Source organism: Pseudorca crassidens, chromosome 1, assembly GCF_039906515.1.
Source record: "Pseudorca crassidens isolate mPseCra1 chromosome 1, mPseCra1.hap1, whole genome shotgun sequence".
NCBI classification, from domain to species: domain Eukaryota; kingdom Metazoa; phylum Chordata; class Mammalia; order Artiodactyla; family Delphinidae; genus Pseudorca; species Pseudorca crassidens.
In genome coordinates, this window is record NC_090296.1 from 103,375,615 (window position 1) to 103,392,336 (window position 16,722).

The 16,722-nt window shown below is 35.8% G+C and overlaps 1 protein-coding gene and 1 pseudogene across 4 annotated transcripts in view; one reads left to right on the forward strand and one right to left on the reverse strand.

Annotated features, from left to right (window-relative positions):
- Positions 1–16,722, forward strand: part of UNC13C (unc-13 homolog C) — a 615,854-nt gene that overhangs the window by 467,682 nt on the left and 131,450 nt on the right. The window lies entirely within an intron of this gene.
- LOC137206995 (protein phosphatase 1 regulatory subunit 14B pseudogene) lies at positions 2,348–5,584 on the reverse strand (annotated as a pseudogene).

Genomic DNA, 16,722 nt, shown 5'->3' on the forward strand with positions numbered 1-16,722 from the left:
TGCATATATATTTATAATTATTGTATCTTCTTTATGGATTAATCCCTTGATCATTATGGAGTGTTCTTCCTTGTCTCTTGTAACGTTCTTTATTTTAAGGTCTATTTTATCTGATAATGAGTATTGCTACTCCAGCTTACTTTTGCTTTCCTTTTGCACGGAATATCTTTTTCCACCCCCTCACTTTCAGTCTGTATGTGTCCATAGGTCTGAAGTGGATCTCTTGTAGACAGCATATGTATGGGTCTTGTTATTGTATCCATTCAGTGAGCCTGTGTCTTTTGTTTGGAGCATTTAGTCCATTCACATTTAAGTAATTATCGTTATGTATGTTCCGATTGCCATTTTCTTAATTGTTTTGGGTTTGTTTTTGTAGGTCCTTTTGTTCTCTTGTGTTTCCCATTTAGAGAAGTTCCTTTAGCATTTGTTGTAGAGCTGGTTTGGTGGTGCTGAAATCTCTTAGTTTTGCTTGTCTGTAAAGCTTTTAACTTCTCCATTGAATCTGAATGAGATCCTTGCTGAGTAGAGTAATCTTGGTTGTAGGTTCTTCCCTTTCATCACTTTAAGTATATGGTGCAACCTCCTTCTGGCTTGTAGAGTTTCTGCTGAGAAATCAGCTGTTAACTTATGGGAGTTCCCTTGTATGTTGTTTGTTGTTGTTCCCTTTTGGCTTTTAATAATTTTACTTTGTCTTTAATTCTTGTCAGTTTGATTACTGTGTGTCTCGGCATGTTTCTCCTTGGGCTTATTGTGGCTGGGACTCTGCCCTTCCTTGACTTGGGTGGCTATTTACTCTCTCATGTTAGGGAAGTTTTTGACTATAATCTCTTCAAATATTTTATCAGGTCCTTTCTCTCTTCTCCTTCTGGGACCCCTATGATGCAAATGTTGGTTCGTTTTATGTTGTCCCAGAGGTCTCTTAGGGTGTTTTCATTTCTTTTCATTCTTTTTTCTTTATTCTGTTCTGTGCTAGTGATTTCCACCATTCTGTCTTCCATGTCACTTATCCGTTCTTCTGCCTCAGTTATTCTGCTATTGATTCCTTCTAGTGTATTTTCCATTTCAGTTTTTCTATCGTTCATCTCTGTTTGTTTGTTGTTTAATTCTTCTAGGTCTTTGTTAAACATGTCTTGCATCTTCTTAATCTTTGCCTCCATTTTTTTTTCCAAGGTCCTGAATCATCTTCACTATCATTATTCTGAATTCTTTCTCTGGAAGGTTGCCTATGTCCACTTCATTTAGTTGTTTTTCTGGTGTTTTATATTGTCCCTTCATCTGGTGCATAGTCCTCTGCCTTTCATTTTGTCTTTCTTTCTTTGAATGTGGTTTTCTTTCCACAGGCTGCAGGATTGTAGTTCTTTTTGCTTCTGCTGTCTGCCCTCTGGTGGATGAGGCTGTCTCTGGACATTGAGAGGAGACTCCTGTGGGTCATGCCTTAGTGAAAGCAGCCAGGGGAAACAAAAGCCTATTCTGTGTTAGTGTTGGAGGGTCTGCTGCAGAGGCAGGTCCAATTATTTTATATTGATATTTTAGAGAAGTATTAATAAATCTTCCCATTCTTAAAAATAAACATTACAATTAGTATATATTTAGTAATCAATTAACTGTGTAGATAAAGTGTCAGATTGATATATTTTTATTTGGATTTAATTGATTCTTCTAAAGGACCAAAATGTATTGTATATGAGTTAAATATTTTTTAAACTTTATAGTGGATATAGTTAGTACAAGGAAAAAGACAGGTCTTAAGTTTAAAAGCCTTTTACTTGACTTCATTTGAACAGCTTAGTTTCTCAACAGCAACCCCACACATATAGGCAGTACTGCTTCAGATAAATTTGTTGGATTTTTTGGTAGAAAATGAGAGTTAAATTAATGTAACACTAAGAGAAATGCAACTTTATTCACTATTTTCCTGACTGATGAAAAGGTATTAAGAACTCACAAATGGAGTGCTTTTTAAAGGATAAACAATTTCAGAGGTCTTCACACATTGATTTTTCTCTATATCTTAAAACTTCTATAATAACATGCTTCACTAAAATTTTCATTTATTGTCTAGCTCCAAGGATAATGGAAGCTGATTTGCTATATATATACAGTAGAATTTTTTTTTAACTGCATCAAAGGCATATCCTAGCTCTGCTAAAGGGCCTGCACCACAGTCAATATAAAAGCACAAAAAGTCCCATCAGTTTAATAATAATAAAACCCAAAAAATGGAAAACTGAGGGTGCAGGGAAGAGGCCCCTGGGCCAGGGGCATGGGGAGCCCTGCTCATGGCACCAGGCCTGGCCACAGGGCTCCCCTGGTATTGCTGTTGCTACGAGGTTGGGGGTCAGCAATTGTCCTGTGGGAGCCATGGTTCACCTGGGTTGAGGACCCTTACTTCTTCTGGGGTGTGCTCAGCTTCTGCATGCCCCAGATCTTGCTCAGCTGGCCAGAGCTGAAGGCCTCAGTGGATTTGTAACAGTCAACCAGCAGCTCCTTGACCCTGGCAGCTCGGGTGTCATTCATCACTCTCCATGTCCAGGAGTTCATCCACATCAATTTCCAGCTCCAGGATCTCCTCTTCCTGGCAGTTGTAGAGGTGAGTGATCTGCTCCAGGATCCACTCCTCCAGGTTGAGGCGCTTCTGTAGCTCCTTGCGGTTGTACTTGACTGTGACCTTCCCTTGGCGCCTCACTGGTCCCTCATCGTCTGTGCCACCTGGGCCCTCGCCTGCAGCCCCAGGATGGCTCTGAAAGTAGATGCGGGGTCCTGGGCCACCACTCCCTGGTCCAGGGGCCGGAGCCACCAACGCCGCACCCCCCACAGGGCCAAGTATGTGCGTCAGGCTCCTCCTTGTGCTGCTGCCTCCAGGATGCCTGCCGGCTGGCTCCACGCCCCTGGCTAGGGTTAGCTCGTGAGCTCAGCTCCACAGGGCTCCTCATGGCTCTGCAGCAAGGGCAGCGGCGGCGGGCGTGCCTGGGGGCAGATGCAGCATGTGGCGTCCCCAGAGCTGGCCTGGCCACACCCCGCCCCCTCCTCGCCAATCCCTAGAATTTTTTCTGTATATTAAATTGATATTACTTATCTGGTAGCAGCATTCAGTGTCATGCAATATGTATTGATGCTATTGTTATCTGCTTTTGGAATAAGTCTGTGAGGTACTTCCGCTTGAAAGAAGCAATAAATGAACCAAAAAACAAATGATAACTAATGAGACAGTGAAGAGAACAGGGTAAATTCCCAGATTTCAAATGAACTGTACTATTTTGTGACTCCACTCATCCTCAGATTATCCTATATATATATATTCAGTCACCAAGAATACATCATAAGGTAATTATTTATATGTAGTGGTCTCCATAGTTATTTAGCCAATCCTTTTAGCCCTTGAATGATTAATTCCAATTCATTTATTCAAAGTTTTTTGAGCTCCTAGTTTTTACAAACACTGATGTAAAAACTAGGGTTAACATGATAATAAAAAAAAAGGGGGAGTCTCCACATTATAGCTTGATTAGAGTAAGAGTTAATAAGAAAATACAAGGAATCATTAGTATGACTCCCGAGCTGAGTGAGAGGTCAGCATGGACTAATACTAGCAAGTGATAATTTCTTATATGTTTAATTGGAGTTTCCAAAGAAGTAAAGAGAGTCAGAGACAGTTGTTGAAATGGAAGATAAGTAAAGAAAATCTAATATGTGGAAATAGAGTCCCTGGAGAAGGAAAAACAAAAGAAAGCAATAGAATTTATGTTTAAAACTGTAATAAAAGAAAATTTTGTAGAAATAAAAGACTTCCAGGTACAAACTGACAAGGCTGACTTAATACTAGAAAATCAACTTGGAATTGTCAACTTTGAAACAGATGCTGGTAAATTTATTGGATCTTAAAGATAACGGAGATATCTTCAGGGTCTCTAGTCATAAAGTGATTAGGATCTTTTTTTAAAAAGCCCCAGAAAACTACCAAGCCCCTTCCACACTGTGAAGATAAAAGAAGTCACATTCTGCAAGACCAAAAGGGCCTCCACCAGAACATGACCATCCTGGAGGCTTGACCTTGGACTTCCTAGATCTAGAACTGTGAGAAGTACATGTTTGTTGCTTATAAGCCACCTAGTCTATGGCATTTGGTTATAGCATCCCAAACAGACTAAGACAAAAGGCTAGTTTATTATTGGGAAATCCACTAATATATAACATATTAATAGGCATAAGAAGAAAAAGCAGATGATAGTCTCCATGGATGCTGAAAAGTTATTTGACAAAATTCAATACATATAAATATTCAAGAACATAGAAATCAATGGATATTTCCCTTACCATATTTCATAAAAATAATTATATATTTTTATACATCTAGATATGTATGTGTATATATATTAAATATATATGAAATAGAGACATAATGCAAATTTGGCAAAATATTGACCATTGTTGAGTCTGAGTAAAGAATATATGGGAGTTCATTGTACTAGTCTTGCAACCTTTCTGTAATTTTTACATTATATCAAAATAAAATATTGTACAATTCACTATTTCTGAATAATAGAGATGAAAAATTGGCTAAACAATGTCATTTTCTGTGTCTAATCCTTTTTAACCAAGTTACTGTAATAGCCTTTTAATATGGTAGTTCTTGTTACAACTACAATTAATTGTTACAATTACTGCCATTTATAAAGTATATTTCAGTGATGGCACATTTATACAGTGTTATCTCACTGAGTTTTCACAAAACAACCTGAAAGGGGGATAGAGTTACAGTCCCATTTTACACAAGAGGAAACTGAGCCTTCTAGGAGTAAAATGGTTTGCCCAAGTTGACAGGGCAGTAAGTGATGGATTCAAGACAAAAATTCATGTCTCTGTCTCCCTTGCTGTCTCAAATCTTTCCTCCAGTGCATCCATCTAACCCCAAAGACATGAGTTTTTCTATACTTTTGCTTAAATGTGGGGATTATATCCTAGGCTTCTTTTGTATTCCCATAGCACAGTATGTGGCTTGCACATCACAAACAATCAATAATACTTGTTGAATTAAGTTAAATTACAATGTAGTATGAATAAATAAAAAGGGAAAGAGCAAAGAATAAGTCTGTGCTTAAATAGTTCCCTACATATATTGATTCTCTTTGTCTTAATTTTCACATAAAAATTTGTTAGCTGACACAATGAAAAATTTAGGTAAATGAATATGAGCGACTGATTATATAAAGGTAGTATTGCAAATGTAAACAAAATATTTGACTAGTATTTTTAACTTTCAGGTGGGAATTTTATTGATGGTAAGTTCAATAAAGAAGGGGGAAAATACCAAGATGCTGTGTTTTTCATACTCTGTCTATTCTGAAAAGTGTTGGCCTAGATATAGTGCAGTTGACATCATGTAATTTATATGTTCATAAATCCTCCAGTACATGAGGTACCTTCAATCAATGACCAATGCCTAAAAGATGAGGTATATTTTTACTGAGTACACATTTTATTGAACTATAACATGCATAGAGAAATTGTGCAAATAATAGGTGTCCAGCTGGATAGATTTATACACAGTGCACTTACCTGTTAACAGAACCTCAGAAGTCCCCATCATGTTCCTTTCCAGTCACTACCTAATGCCTCTGATAAAATTACTCACTATTTTGACTTCTAACATGATATAATACTTTTGCCTGTTGTGGAGCTTCATTTACATCAAACCATAGAATACGTTCTATTTTGTGCTGGGATTCTTTCATTGAACATTATTTTTTTGAGATATTACCCACATAGTCTGTTCATTCTCATTACAGTATTATGTTCCAGTGTACAAATATACCACTATTTATTTATTCATTTTACTATTGAGGTATATTTGGGTAGTTTCCAATTTTAGACTATTAAAGTGGTGCTATGAATGTTCTTATTCACTTTTCAGCGGATATATATGTACACATATCTGTCATGGATATATCCAAGGAGTGGACTTACTAAGTCATAGAGATGCATATGTTCAGTTTAGTAGATATTACAAACTAGTTTTCCAAAGTGATTATACCAGTTACCTGGCCCATCAACAGTGTATACAAGTTCCAATTGCTCCACATCTCTACCAACTTGGTATTGCCTGTCTTTTTCATTCTAGCCATTTTGATAGATGTGTAATGATAATTAAAATTGTAGTTTAATTTCTGCTTTCCCGATGACTAAGAAAGTGAAATACTTCTTCATAAGGTTTTTGGCCATTTAGTTATTTCTTTTGTGAGCTACCTTTTCAATCTTTTGTCCATTTTTTTAATTGAGCTCTCTGACATTTTCTTAAAAATTTTAAGCTCTTTATATATTGTAGATATTAGCCTTTTATGGGATATTTGTATTGCAAATATTTTCTCAGTCTATGACTTGCTTTTTTATTCTCTTAATAATGTCTTTATATAGTTGATTTACAATATTATATTAGTTTCAGGTATACAGCTTAGTGATTCAGTATTTTCACAGATTATACTTCATTAAAAGTTATTACAAGATAATGGCTATAATTCCCTGTGCTGTACAATATATCCTTGTTGCTTATCTATTTTATAGTAGTTTGTATCTCTTAATCGCATACCCCTAATATGCCTCTCCCCCCTTCCCTCTTCCTTTGGGTAACCACTAGTTTGTTTTCTAAATTTGTGAGTCTTTTTCTGTTTTGCATATACATTCACTTGTATTATTTTTTTAGATTCCACGTGTATGTGACTTATTTTACTAAGCATAGTATTTTCTAGGTTCATCTATGTTGCTGCAAATAGCAGAATTCCATTCTTTTTATAGCTGAGAAATATTATATTGTATATATATACCACATCTTCTTTATCTGTTTGTCTGTTGATGGGCACTTGGGTTGCTTCTATGTCTTGGCTATTGTAAAAATGCTGCTAAGAACGTGGGGTGCATGTATCTTTCTGAATTAGAGTTTTCATCTTCTCTGAATATATGCCCAGGAGTGGGATTGCTGGATCATATGGTAGTTCTAGTTTTAGTTTTTTGAGGAAGCTTCATACTGTTCCATAGTGGCTGCACTAATTTACATTCCCACCAACAATGTACAAGGGTTCCCTTTTCTCAACATCCTCACCGACATTTTTTATTTGTAGACTTTTTTTTTTGCGGTACGTGGGCCTCTCACTGTTGTGGCCTCTCCCATCGTGGAGCACAGTCTCCGGACGCACAGGCTCAGCGGCCATGGCTCACGGACCTAGCTGCTCCGTGGCATGTGGGATCTTCCCTGACAGGGGCACGAACCCATGTCCCCTGCATCAGCAGGAGGACTCTCAACCACTGTGCCACCAGTGAAGCCCTGTAGACTTTTTGATGATAACCATTCTGACAGATGAGACGTGGTACCTTGTTTTTATTTGCATTTCTATAATAATTAGCATAGTTGAGCAGCTTTTCATGTGCCTGTTGGCTATCTGTATGTCTCCTTTGAAAAATGTCTATTCAGGTCCTCTACCCATTTTTTGATTGTGGTGTTTGGTGTTTTTTGTTGTTGTTGTTTTGTTTTGATGTTGAGTTGTATGAGCTTTTTATATATTTTGTATATCAACCCCTTGTTAGTCATATCATTAGCAAATATTTTCTCCCATTCAGTAGATTTTTTTCATTTTTGTCAGTGGTTCCCCTTGCTGTGCAAAAGCTTTAAGTTTACTTAGGTTCCATTTATGTATCTTTGCTTTTATCTTTTGCCTTAGAAGACAGAGCCAATAAAATATTGCTACAATTTATGTCAAAGTGTGTTCTGCCTATGTTCTCTTCTAGGAGCTTTATGGTTTCTCGTCTTCATGTTATAGAAATATTCTACTTATTTTCTTTATTTTTGTTTGTTTGCCTTTTGCTTGTTTTTATTTTTTAAATGCATTTTGAGTTTATTTTTCTTTATGATGTGAGGAAATGTTCTAATCGCACTGTTTTACATGTAGTTGTCCAGTTTTCCCAGCACCACTTGTTAAGGAGACTGTCCTTTCTCCATAATATATTCTTGCCTCCTTTGTTGTAGATTAATTGACCATAGGTGTGTGGGCTTATTTCTGGACTTTGTATCCTGTTCCACTGATCTGTGTATCTGTTTTTGTGCCAGTACCAGGCTGTTTAGATTACTGTAGTTTTGTGGTATCTTCTGAAGTCTCAAAGTGTGATACCTCCAGCTTTGTTCTTTTTTTCTCAAGATTGCTTTGGCTATTCTGAGTCTTTTGTGGTTTCATATGAATTTAGGATTATTTGTTCTAGTTCTGTGAAAAATGTCATGGTATTTTGATAGGGATTGTATTAAACCTGTAGATTGCTTTGGGTAGTATGGCCTTTTTAACATGTCATTTAATGATTTCTTTTGAAAAATAGAGGTTCTAAGTTTAAACAGTGCAATTTATCAATAACCTCCTTTATTAGTAGTACTGTTTTTGTCCTCTTTAATTAATCTTTGCCTACCCAAGATTATGAAAATAATCTCTTACATTTTCTTCTAAAAGCTTTATTGTTTACCTTTCTATTTTAGATCTACAATCCACCTGAAACTCACTTTTTGTGTATCAACCCCCTTGATGAAGTCATATGATGCAATAGAAAGATCTTTTATTCTCTAAGCTCAGACCAATCTGGAGAATATAACAGAAATATGTAGAAGTGTATGCCCAAGAATACACAAAGAATAGTTTTTAAAAACCATATTAAATGATGACATTAATTTTATTGGCATGGAAGACTGTTGAGTGAAAGGAGTGGGTTATAGAACATAAAGCATTTATACAAATTGTATGCACACATATATTTTAGGTACATAAATTCATACAGTGTTATCCTGAAGGGTAATCAGGCACAGTTTAACAACATATCTGTGAATCATGGGATTTATGGTAATTGATATTTTTCTCTGAACTTTTCTGTATTGTTTGAATATTTTTCAGTGAATATGTATCTTCATTTCCAGAATAAACATGAAAAATCATTCTTATTTAAATACAAGTACATAGGGGAGAAGAGTTATCCAGAGGTACCCATAATAACCTTTTGGATCTTTTCATTCAGTCATTTTTCTTGGCATAGATGGTGGCTGTTTTATCCTTTAATAAAAATTGTAATTCCATTTAATTAGACTTCTGAATCTGGTACAAGTCTGGCCTGAGGGGGAGAGAGGCTAGAACAAAAGAACTCCTTGTGTCCAGTAAATAGATTTATTTCTGTAACGAAAAATGATTCACGATAAGATGTATCACTTTTATGGTTTATCTGCATGCTTCATGAAAGAAGGAACCAATCCCTCCACATCTTTGCATGTTGATTAGTAGAGCCAGTTCAGCTGTATGTATTTGCCTTCATGCCAAAAACAAATGAGTATATAAAATTCTTCGGTCCACTGCAAATTTTCCTCTCACGACTCTGTAGATGTTGTTTTGTTATCCCGTAGCCTCTAGGGAATGAGAGGATCACAGGTCAGCGTGCTTTAAATAATTTTATATACTTGCTTTTCTGTTTATAAGCCTAAAAGATTTTTTTCCTTTATTTTGTCTTTCAAACACTTTGGCAGATGTTTTATTATTTATTTTTATTTATTATTTATTATTCATTAGTACCTAGACGTGAGTATCTCTTCACTAGTAGAGAATTTCTTAACTTCATACTTGCTTTCCTCTCTCTCCCACTAAAAGATTGTTCTCTTTAATTATGCATCTTATTATTGATTCTGTTCCATTTGTTTAACTTTTTTTTTCTCCTTATGTTGGATCTCTCCTCTCTAGTTATAGAAGTCTCTCTGACTACTGTATCAATCATTTATTCTCTAATTTTCTTCTCTAAGAATTATCCCTGCATCCTAGAGGATTTTATTAAGCTAGGCTTTAAGTACTGATTTATTTTCCTAAATTGTCTATTTTGCTCTTTACTTTTTCTAGTTGTATTTTTTAAATAAGTTACTAGTTTTTGAAAATACAGGTACATGGTTAAAACAGTACAAAAAATATTCTGTGAAAAGTTTCTTTTTGTTACCTGACAAGTTAACCACTGTTTCCAGTTTCTTTTGTATTTCCAGAAATATTCTAAGCATACACATGTATGTATGCACGTATCTTTTTTCTTTTCTACATAAGTGGTAATATATTATCCATACTCTTCTTCACCTTGCTATTTTACTTAACAATATAACTTGAAGTTTGTACTATGTAAATACATTTAGATCTACCTCATTCTCTATTACAATTATATTGTTTTCAATAGAATGGTTGTATAAAACATACTTAATTCTTCTTAAATCAATAAATATTTAGACTATTTTTAATACTTTGCTAATATAAATAACTGTACATATATTTTTTGTTTACATGTGCAAGTATATTTAGACAGGAAATTTTAGAAGTGGAATTGCCAAAAGATATGCACATTTAAAATTTTGAAATATATTGCTAACTTTTCCCTAAAAAGCAGAACACTGTATTTTCTACTTTAGCAATTTGATAGATAACTACCATCTCATTAAATTTTCATTTCTTTAAGTATGAACGAAGTTATGCATTTTTCACATGTTTAAGGCCATTGTCTTTTTTTAAAGTGAGAATTCCCAAGGAAATTATTAATGAAGTTTAAAAAATAACCATTACCACCAATAATAAAATTAAAAGTAATCAAGCATTTAGGATATTTTAATCACTTGTGGCTAAAATATAAATTGTGAAGCATTTTTTAACTGTTCATGACTTATCTGTTAGTTCCATTTCCTTTATAAGTAATAAACAGATGATTGCAACTCATAAAGCAAAGAGAAAATGACTTAGTTGAAATCTACCAAAAAGATAAATCCCTATTTTTTTTATAAGTTGTAAATAATTGATAGAAATCAATTTTATCCTAAAACAGAATCTCAACTACAGGTTACATTTAAATAAGTAATGAGAAAGTGTACAGGAAACTAAAAGAAATGAAACCCATAAAGATTTAACTCTTTTAAGAAGAAGCTACAAGCAATGATTTTGCAATATATGTTATAACCTGAGAAATACATAAAACTGATTATGAGCATTTTTTATGAGCTGTGTATATGGAATAAAACTTTATATTTTATTGATAATTCTTAATAAAAAGTTTATTGATATACACAGGGCTTTTTATTTTAAGGCAGAAAATTAGGTCTTTTAAGACACACCAGTGGCTTTTCCCCATGGGAAGCTGTACACCAGCAAACTTTTACACCATGTCCAATGTTAAACATGTCCTCAATCAGTTTGATTGATGACCTGGTCTATTCTCAGCAAAACTGAGGAGAAAATGAAGGAATAGAGATGGCAAAAGAACTGGATACAACCTTTACATTCTTTTATCCATCCATCTATCCATTTATCTTATCCTTGTCTGAGCAGACAAGGTGGTGTGAGGAATCAAACATTTATCTTATCTGTTGTGTTATCTGTTCTTAGAAAGCTTATCTAGGCAGAGAAGAGGTAAGAGGCAAGGTTATATGATGGAAAGACACAGAACCAGGATTAGACTTTATGCTGCACCACATCTACCACAGTCATCACTGTTACCACCCAAGTCCAAACAACCAAGTCTGTCCATTGTTCATTCTACTGCAGTGGCTCCTCTATACACTGCTGCTTCCACTTTTAGATCCCTGTAATCTGTTCCCCAGACAGCAACCAAAGTGATGTTTTACCAACGTAAAATGAGACCAAAAACCTCCAGCGTTATTCCATAACTCTTAGCAGGAGAGGTCCTTATCATAGAATTCAAGATCCTATGTGACCTGACCCTAGCTTCTCTCTGAAATCAGCTCTCACCACTCTCAATCACTCACTCTGCTTCAGCCACACTGGCTTCCTTGCATCTCCTTGAACTTGTCAAGGACACTCTTTGGCTCGAGGGCTACTTCACTTGCTATGTTTTCTACCTGAAATGCACTTCCAGAAGATGGCTGCATGGTTTGCTCTCTGACTTCATTCAGTTCTGCTTTCATGTCGCCTCATTAGAGATCTTCCCTTAGCGCCCAATTGAAGAAAATGTACGCTCAGCTCATCTGCGCCCTTACCCTGCATTTTATTTTTCCAGAACACTTACACTACTTCGCATTATATTGAGGGGTTTTTATTGTCTGCCTCTCCTCACTATATTATAAATTCCAAAATTCCAGGAATGCTCTGGTTTCTTCTTTGCTGTACTTTCAGTATGCAGCATAGTACCTGGTTCACAGTAGATAATCAGTAGATATGTTACACAAGTGAATGAAATCCACATTTTGGTCCTAAGTACTAACTTTCACGGAAATACTCTGTACTGCCTCTATTGCTAGGACTGCTAGGCCTATGGATAAAAGTACAATGTAAATGAAGCTTGTTTTTGTTTATTTTTTATACCCTTGCTCCATGGCTTGTCAATTAATGCCAATAGCTTCTTTGGGTGCCCGTATTTTTTTTTTTTTTAACATCTTTATTGGAGTATAACTGCTTTACAATGGTGTGTTAGTTTCTGCTTTATAACAAAGTGAATCAGTTATACATATACATATGTTCCCATATCTCTTCCCTCTTGCGTCTCCCTCCCTCCGACCCTCCCTATCCCACCCCTCCAGGTGGTCACAAAGCACCGAGCCGATATCGCTGTGCCATGCGGCTGCTTCCCACTAGCTATCTACCTTGTTTGTTAGTGTATATATGTCCATGCCTCTCTCTTGCCCTGTCACAGCTCACCCTTCCCCCTCCCCATATCCTCAAGTCTGTTCTCCAGTAGGTCTGTGTCTTTATTCCTGTCTTACCCCTAGGTTCTTCATGACATTTTTTTTCTTAAATTCCATATATATGTGTTAGCATACGATATTTGTCTTTCTCTTTCTGACTTACTTCACTCTGTATGACAGACTCTAGGTCTATCCACCTCATTACAAATAGCTCAATTTTGTTTCTTTATATGTTTGAGTAATGTTCCATTGTATATATGTGCCACATCTTCTGTATCCATTCATCCGATGATGGGCACTTAGGTTGTTTCCATCTCCGGGCTATTGTAAATAGAGCTGCAATGAACATTTTGGTACATGACTCTTTGAATTTTGGTTTTCTCAGGGTATGCCCAGTAGTGGGATTGCTGGGTCATATGGTAGTTCTATTTGTAGTTTTTTAAGGAACCTCCATACTGTTCTCCATAGTGGATGAACCAATTCACATTCCCACCAGCAGTACAAGAGTGTTCCCTTTTCTCCACACCCTCTCCAGCATTTATTGTTTCTAGTTTTTGATGATGGCCATTCTGACTGGTGTGACATGATATCTCATTGTAGTTTTGATTTGCATTTCTCTAATGTTTAATGATGTTGAGCATTTTTCATGTGTTTGTTGGTAGTCTGTATATCTTTTTTGGAGAAATGTCTATTTAGGTCTTCTGCCCATTTTTGGATTGAGTTGTTTGTTTTTTTGATATTGAGCTGCATGAGCTGCTTGTAAATTTTGGAAATTAATCCTTTGTCAGTTGCTTCATTTGCAAATGTTTTCTTCCATTCTGAGGGTTGTCTTTTCATCTTGTTTGTGGTTTCCTTTGCTGTGGAAAAGCTTTTAAGTTTCATTAGGTCCCATTTGTTTATTTTTGTTTGTATTTCAATTTCTCTAGGAGGTGGGTCAAAAAGGATCTTGCTGTGGTTTATGTCATAGAGTGTTCTGCCTATGTTTTCCTCTAAGAGTTTGATAGTTTCTAGCCTTACATTTAGGTCTTTAATCCATTTTGAGCTTATTTTTGTGTATGGTGTTAGGGAGTGATCTAATCTCATACTTGTACATATACCTGTCCAGTTTTCCCAGCACCACTTATTGAAGAGGCTGTCCTTTCTCCACTGTACATTCCTCCCACCTTTATCAAAGATAAGGTGACCATATGTGCGTGGGTTTATCTCTGGGCTTTCTATCCTCTTCCATTGATCTATCTTTCTGGGTTTGTGCCAGTACCATACTGTCTTGATTACTGTAGCTTTGTAGTATAGTCTGAGGTCAGGGAGCCTGATTCCTCCAGCTCCATTTTTCGTTCTCAAGATTGCTTTGACTATTTGGGGTCTTTTGTGTTTCCATACAAATTGTGAAATTTTTAGTTCTAGTTCTGTGAAAAATGCCAGTGGTAGTTTGATAGGGATTGCATTGAATCTGTAGATTGCTTTGGGTAGTAGAGTCATTTTCACAATATTGATTCTTCCAATCCAAGAACATGGTATATCTCTCCATCTATTTGTATCATCTTTAATTTCTTTCATCAGTGTCTTATAATTTTCTGCATACAGGTCTTTTGTCTCCTTAGTTAGGTTTATTCCTAGATATTTTATTCTTTTTGTTGCAGTGATAAATGGGAGTGTTTTCTTGATTTCACTTTCAGATTTTTCATCATTAGTATTTAGGAATGCCAGAGATTTCTGTGCATTAATTTTGTATCCTGCTACTTTACCAAATTCATTGATTAGCTCTAGTAGTTTTCTGGTAGCATCTTTAGGATTCTCTATGTATATTATCATGTCATCCGCAAACAGTGACAGCTTTACTTCTTCTTTTCTGATTTGGATTCCTTTTATTTCCTTTCTTCTCTCATTGCTGTGGTAAAACGTCCAAAACTATGTTGAATAAGAGTGGTGAGAGTGGGCAACCTTGTCTTGTTCCTGATCTTAGTGGTAATGCTTTCAGTTTTTCACCATTGAGGATGATGTTGGCTGTGGGCTTGTCATATATGGCCTTTATTATGTTTAGGAAAGTTCCCTCTATGCCTACTTTCTGCAGGGTTTTTATCATAAATGGGTGTTGAATTTTGTCAAAAGCTTTCTCTGCATCTATTGAGATGATCATATGGTTTTTCTCCTTCAGTTTGTTAATATGGTGTATCACGTTGATTGATTTGCGTATATTGAAGAATCCTTACATTCCTGGAATAAACCCCACTTGATCATGGTGTATGATCCTCTTAATGTGCTGTTGATTCTGTTTGCTAGTATTTTGTTGAGGATTTTTGCATCTATGTTCATCAGTGATATTGGCCTGTAGTTTACTTTCTTTGTGACATCCTTGTCTGGTTTTGGTATCAAGGTGATGGTGGCCTCGTAGAAGGAGTTTGGGAGTGTTCCTCTCTCTGCTATATTTTGGAAGAGTTTGAGAAGGATAGGTGTTAGCTTTCTAAATGTTTGATAGAATTCGCCTGTGAAGCCATCTGGTCTTGGGCTTTTGTTTGTTGGAAGATTTTTAATCACAGTTTCAATTTCAGTGCTTGTGATTGGTCTGTTCATATTTTCTATTTCTTCCTGATTCAGTCTTGGCAGGTTGTGCATTTCTAAGAATTTTTCCATTTCTTCCAGATTGTCCATTTTATTGGCATAGAGTTGCTTGTAGTAATCTCTCATGATCTTCTGTATTTCTGCAGTGTCAGTTGTTACTTCTCCTTTTTCATTTCTAATTCTATTGATTTGAGTCTTCTCCCTTTTTCTCTTGATGAGTCTGGCTAATGGTTTATCTATTTTGTTTCTCTTCTCAAAGAACCAGCTTTTAGTTTTATTGATCTTTGCTATTGCTTCCTTCATTTCTTTTTCATTTATTTCTGATCTGATTTTTATGATTTCTTTCCTTCTGCTAACTTTGGGGTTTTTTTGTTCTTTCTGTAATCGCTTGAGGTGCAAGGTTAGGTTGTTTATTCGAGATGTTTCCTGCTTCTTAAGGTGGGCTTGTATTGCGATAAACTTCCCTCTTAGAACTGCTTTTGCTACATCCCATAGGTTTTGGGTCGTTGTGTCTCCATTGTCATTTGTTTCTAGGTATTTTTTGATTTCCTCTTTGATTTCTTCAGTGATCACTTGGTTTTTAAGTAGTGTATTGTATAGCCTCCATGTGTTTGTATTTTTTACAGATCTTTTCCTGTAATTGATATCTAGTCTCATGGCGTTGTGGTCGGAAAAGATACTTGATACAATTTCAATTTTCTTAAATTTACCAAGGCTTGATTTGTGACCCAAGATATGATCTATCGTGGAGAATGTTCCATGAGCACTTGAGAATAATGTGTATTCTGTTGTGTTTGGATGGAGTGTCCTATAAATATCAATTAAGTCCATCTTGTTTAATGTATCCTTTAAAGCTTGTGTTTCCTTATTTATTTTCATTTTGGATGATCTGTCCATTGGTGAAAGTGGGGTGTTAAAGTCCCCTCCTATGAATGTGTTACTGTCGATTTCCCCTTTTATGGCTGTTAGTATTTGCCTTATGTATTGAGGTGCTCCTATGTTGGGTGCATAAATATTTACAATTGTTATATCTTCTTCTTGGATTGATCCCTTGATCATTATGTAGTGTCCTTCTTTGTCTCTTCTAATAGTCTTTATTTTCAAGTCTATTTTGTCTGATATGAGAATTGCTACTCCAGCTTTCTTTTGGTTTCTATTTGCATGGAATATCTTTTTCCATCCCCTTACTTTCAGTCTGTATGCGTCTCTAGGTCTGAAGTGGGTCTGTTGTAGACAGCATACATATGGGTCTCGTTTTTGTATCCATTCAGCCAATCTGTGTCTTTTGGAGGGAGCATTTAGTCCATTTAAGGTAATTTACATTTTAGGTAATTATCAATATGTATGTTCCTATTCCCATTTTCTAAATTGTTTTGGGTTCGTTATTATAGGTTTTTTCCTTCTCTTGTGTTTCTTGCCTGGAGAAGTTCCTTTAGCATTTGTTGTAAAGCTGGTTTGGTGGTGCTGAACTCTCTCAGTTTTTGCTTGTC